The sequence below is a fragment of the Phalaenopsis equestris genome, unplaced genomic scaffold, assembly GCF_001263595.1.
Source record: "Phalaenopsis equestris unplaced genomic scaffold, ASM126359v1 Scaffold000202, whole genome shotgun sequence".
In the NCBI taxonomy this organism is placed as follows: Eukaryota; Viridiplantae; Streptophyta; class Magnoliopsida; order Asparagales; family Orchidaceae; genus Phalaenopsis; species Phalaenopsis equestris.
The window spans coordinates 4,035,882-4,042,234 of record NW_018164644.1 but is presented as its reverse complement, the minus strand read 5'-3'; positions in this window follow the sequence as shown (position 1 = coordinate 4,042,234).

Here is a 6,353-nt window from a genome sequence, read left to right as displayed (position 1 = left end):
GTGGAACCCCCGGTGGGCGGCCTGGGGGGCGCCGTCGGCGGGATTCTAGAGAATTTTTGTCCTGTGGTCTCGAGAAAATCTTGCCGTCGGCGACCTAGTTCAAATCTTCACATTTTGGACATTTTTGCTCCAAATTTGCTCCTTTTTGCATCTTTTTGCTCCAATGACCCTAATTCCTTATTCTTGCAACAAAATATCAAAAATATATTTCTTTAAAGTGCAATATCATAAAAAAAAGTATAAAATAGGTATGAAAATCTCAACATATTTTCCTTTGATCATTCATCCCCTATGATCTCATTGACCCCAATTTTTTTTGATTCGTATGAATTCTTTACCCTAATTCAGGACAAGACGGAAGACGCTTTCACAAGGAGAATGGCTCAAGCACCGAGGATAGGTCGGCCACTCGCTAGAAAGGGAAGACCTTTGTAATTCCTTTTTGGACATACATGAAAAATTTATTAGTTTTTTATTTATTTCAAATTGATTGCAACTTGATTAATTATGTGGTCATCTTGTAAGCTGATCTGTCGCGTTAGCCAGTCCACCAAGACATTTTGTTAATCCTGTTTTGTTGTTGCCTATGGGAAGACTTGTGCCTAAGGCGATCTTTGTGACCGTTGCGGATATTGATGTTAGTATGTGTCTTGATCACCTTTAGAGCTAAACCCCACACTTTGGATAACACATTCTCGTTCGTTGATTATTACTTTTTAAGAATTCATTTAAGTTATCGATTGAGAGTCAACTTGCGCTCTCAACCATTTTCCATAGCGATTGATTAATATATGTTGACTTCTTCCCCGACAAAAACAAATCACACACACAACTCTACACATACGTTTGACTCTGTTTACTTAAGAGTTTGTAATAGTTTTTGTTGATCTCTTCGATCAACGCCAAGACGCGCAGTGTGTTTGCCCAGCACACCACGCCTATTGGGGGTCTATTTGTTGACCTCATTTTGGTTGAGATTTAGTTTTTCCTCTTTAGTAGCCTAAGGTCTAGCCATAGGACTTTTCTTATTGACTAATCCTAGAAAAATAGACATGGAACCCTCACCATTAGAAATTCCAAACTCTTCTCCACTCAACTTGAAGTTCCACATATTGCTCTCAACCTCTAAATACTTAGTAGGTGGGGTCACTGTGGGGGAATTCGGTTAATCAGGCCTTTGCCTTGGCCAAGTTCACTCCCTTTGCTAAGTGCAGATCTTGCATCACCTGCTAGGGCAACCTTTGGGGACTTCTTTCTAGGATGATTTGCTTTACACATTTTCATGGATCTTTTAAGTGGTGAGTGGATAACCAACTATGGAGACCTAACCTTTTCGACTTTAGAGGCTCGGTATTTTTTTTTGCGAAGGTGATGCAAGTAGTCAATCAATTCATCGTAAATGATCGCTGAGATTATTTTGTTTTTTTTACATTACTGTTTGACATTCTTCGGTTCCACGAGTTTTAGAATCGGTAGCCAAGGAACTCCTGCAGCGTCCTCGGCCGTGTTGAGTTCCACGAGTGTTTAGAAACGTATGTCACCTCCCACTACTTGAACGCCAATCGAACATCCTTGTCGATGAAGCATAAGATGAAGGCATCAACCATCACACTTGCCAAACTAATTAGGAAAGAGGTCTAAAAGTTGTTGGAAGTGGCAACATCCAAGAAGTCTAGTACGAAGTGTGGGTGCCAAATGTCATGGTGGTACATAAATTGAATGATAAGTGGAGTGTATGCGTTTACTTCATTAATATGAATAGTGCTTGCCCAAAGGACATCTACCCTTTTTCATGAATTGTTGTGCTTATGGATGCAGTAGTTGGTCATTGTAATGACCTTCCTTGATGCCTTCTCTAGCTATTATCAGATTAAAATGCATCTGACCAATGCTGAGGAGGCTGTGTTAATCACATGAGATGAACTATACTGGTATATTATAATATACTTTAGACTAGAAAACACTGAAACTACTTACTAAAGAATGATAGATGTAATTTTTGGCAAACATAAATGAAAAAAAATGTTAAAGTATATTTGGATGATATATTAGTAAAAGGTAAAGCACCCGAGTAATATATGAAAGATTTAAAAGAAACTTTTGAAACACAATAAAATTTAATATGAAGCTCAATACTGTCAAGTGTACTTCACTTTTAGGGCATCCATAGGAAAACTCTTAGGCTATCTCCTAACCTCATAAAAAATAAAAGCTAACCCCGAAAAGGTTCAGGCATTGATCAACATGTCGTCCTACTGAGTTACCAAGACATTTTAAAAACAAGCTATACAGATCACATGTCTTAGCCAATTCATATAAAAATCAAGTGACTAGTAAACTTTTTTTCTCAAAACCTTAAGCTAAGCAAAAAACTTGTCTTGGTTAGATGAATGTGGATAAATATTCAAGAAATTTAAAGTTTCTCTTATGTCATCACTATTTCTTCAAAGTCCAAAATCGAATGAAAAAACTCTCCCTATACTTGGGGGTCAGACTAGAAACCACCTAGTTGTTTTTAATATGACAGGAGCATGAGGAGCAGTTTCTGATCTACTATGTCTCTCGAGTCCTTCAAAATGTTAAGATCATGTACCTGAGCATAGAAAAAAATTAACATTTTCTTTCATCATTTATGTGTGCAGGCTTCGCGCATATTTCTAGATGCTTCTGGTTAGGATCATCCCAAAAAGCAACTCAATCTTATCCTTACTGGGTTGAAACACTATGATTGGCTTCTCAAATGGATGGTAGAACTCAGTGAGTTCGATCTCTTTTACATGCCACAGACCACCATTGACTCAAGTCATAGCTAACTTCTTGGCTGATTTTTTTGAATTGAGCAAAAAATTATGATCTACAAACAATCATTAGCTCTGCATATTTCCATATAATTAGGTCAAACTAGGGTAAGGAGCAATCTTGCTCTAACAAACACAATAGGAGGTGGGATTTGAAGTCATCTACAACCAAGATAAGTATGGAGCTCTGATAGTTGGGCTACAATTTTCCTACAAAATTGATTGCACAACACCTCTCAATAAAATTTAACTATTAGTTGGTTGTCAATCAGGTGAATGAGCAATTTAAAGTTAGATAAGAGATGTGTCCAAGTATGTCAGCAATGCTAAAACTTTGATTGGGAAAATTAAAGATTTCAAGTTTGAACACATATCATGAGTGGATAACTAAATGAAAAACCTCCTATCCAAGTGCATCCACTTGAGAGTGAGGATGCCCGAAAGGCTTGTCTAGTCGACCATCGAGGAAGTCGAAGTGATGGAGCTAGGAGCTGAAGCATCAATGAGCTAGATGGATCCATACATCTTATTCCTTGAGACTTTGAATGCCTCGAAAGAAGTAACCAACTCAAAGTGTTTCAAAATTGAGGTAGTCAAATATCTTATGATTGAAGGAAAAAATTTCTAAAGGTTAGTCACCTCATTATATTTGAGGTGTATCACAAAAGATGAGGTTGAGGATATTCTCCAAAAAATACATTTAGAGGAATGTTGATGCCACTTTGAAGGGAAGACTTTGCCACACCGAGTAAAGGCATAAGGATATTTATGCCTAACACTTCAAAAGGATGCCTAGATGCTCTCGAGTCCCAAATGCTCTCAAGGGGGGAAAAATGAAAAAAAAAAAAAAAAAAAAAAAAAAAAAACATCACAACAACACCGGTCAACTCATAAACTGCATCCCATTGTCAACCCATGGCCTTTCACCATATGGGAACTTAATAATTTCGAGCCCTTCCCTCTTCATGAGTCCAACAATAAATTATGTTTATTGTTGTAGATTACTTTTTCAAGTTTATTTAGGCCAAGGTGCTAGCCTGAATCACCACAAACGTCATTTGGAACTTCATATAGATTGATATAATATGTCAGCATGGGCCACCTCTCATTATTATCATAATCAATGAAATAAAAATTACCGACCATAGGATAAAAGATTATTGTCAAAGTTAAAGGATCAATCTGAAGTTCACATTCGTTTGTCATCCCTGAACAAATGGGCCGGTCGAAGCAGCCAATAAGGTCATCCTAAATTTGTTAACAAAAAAAAGTTGAAGGCATTTAGGGAAACTAGGTTGAAATCTTACCGTCTATTCCTTCAGTTATCTGAGTGATACCTTCTACAACAAACGGGTAAACCATATTCATATTGTCAAATAAGATGGAGGTAATGATGCCAGTTTAGTTTAACTTTCACAGTTAGAGAGTGGTGAAAGCTTCGTCATTTGACAAAGAAGACTTGGCCGAGTACATGGAGCAAATGATGAAGTGCTACTCACACTCAACCTTATGAAGGAGAAATGAGCCAACTCAGCTCTCAAACGGGAAGAAGTGAAGAAATGGATGACTCGATACTACAAGAAGTGCCTTTGAGAGAAAAATTGCACCTTTGGAGGCTTCGTGTTGAAGAAAGCTGACCGATCCATGTGAGGGCAAGCCGATGGAAAGCTCGATTAGATGTGGACTAGACCACGAGTCACCCCAAGAACAATAAGCTAAAGACCCACATAGGAAAGGGGGTGCCTTGTACGTGTAATGGAGATGCTTTAAAGACATTCTTTCCATAGAAAAAAAAACTGTATATGAATAATGAAAATGTGTTATCATTCATAACATTTTATTTCTTTATTAATTTCAAAAATGATTAAGTAATTTTTTTAAATTATACACTTGATCTTAGGGCTGACTAACACTTGGTGAACTTTAAAAAGGATAATCAGGGAACTCAAACCATCCTGTCAGTGCGAGTTCCATCCGAGCGGCAAAACCCACGATGAAGGGTAATTTCTGACTGGTAAAATTTTCTAAAAATCTATCAACAACATGTAATTTTTTATTGGAAAAATGTACAATATCTGGCCCACAACCCTCATGCATTGTAAGAACCCATATATCATAGCTCAGAATGGGTGAAGCTCTGGCAGCAAGATTCCTTACCCATTAATGACAAGATCCTTGGTAAATAGCATATGAATCACCCTACATTGTGTAGACGGTTATCCCCACAAACATTGTGGCAAGATCTACTTAATAGGTCTAACACAAGGTGTGACCCATCGAAGGTGTGACGTAATCGAGTAACCAAGACATAAGAGTTGTATAAGACTTGAGCTTGGTGATGACTTAGTGAACTGATGATTCATTCTTAAAATTGCAGACCCATCAATCATCACTCTCAAGCCCCCAACATATGATCATTCAACACAAAAATGTAAAAAAAAAAATACAAAGTTGTGATCAACCAAAAAAACCTCATTTTTATTTATAATTGAAAATTTATGAATTTTTCTAACATCTTCTTACAAGTGTTAAAAAATGAAAAAAAAATTCATAAGTTATAGGAAAAAGCTAATAGCGGTATCGACCCTACTTTTGGTCAACTCCCCATTCATCTCAAGTATCTAAGACACTTAGAATAAAATTCATAAAATGGAAATTAAATGTAATTTAGCTTCAATCAAATCGTAAAATTGGATATAAATACAGCTTGATAAAGAAAATATAATGAAATTATCATTTTTATGTTAGAAATTCATGTTTGAACTTTATAACACAAATTTAAAAAATATATAATAGCCAAAATCTTTTAAATTCATGATTTTTACATATCTAAATTAAAGTAACGCATATCTGTATTCATGATGAAGAAATTTGATCTTGAAGAGATGAAGTTTCTCTCTCTAATCCCTTGAATAATCCCTTGAAACTTTCTGTACTTTCTGATGAAGGGAAATGTACGGAGTGTGTTAGGAAGAGAGAGAGCTCATTCTCTAAATCATGCTCTATTTAACCACCATCCATCAATGGGGTTACAAACCAACAGGATTTATGATAATTTAATAAATTAATTGATTTTTTTTTATCATTAAAATCAATGACATAAGTTAGTAACTCTTATTCATTTAAGGGATTACATGAGTTATAAAATTAATATCATAAGTTATGACATAAGTTATGAGTAAAAAAAATTTATAACTTAAGTTATCAAAATAAATATCATAAGTTCTCATAAATTATGACATAAGTTATGGGTTAAGAAAATAAATAACTTAAGTTATCAAAATAAATATCATAAATGTTATAATTTATTACATAAGTTATGAGTTAAATAAATAATTTAAATTATCAAAATAAATCTCATAAGTTATTAAAATAAATGTGAGTCATAAATAAAAAATATAACATTTTATGCCTCAAAATTATCATTTTCTCTACGAATCATTGTAGTGCTTCAACATGCTATGAGCTACATTTGGTTCATTATTAACATATGAATAACATGAAATGACTTTTGATGGTTATCAAATAAATTTTTATGTGAAATTTCATTTTTTG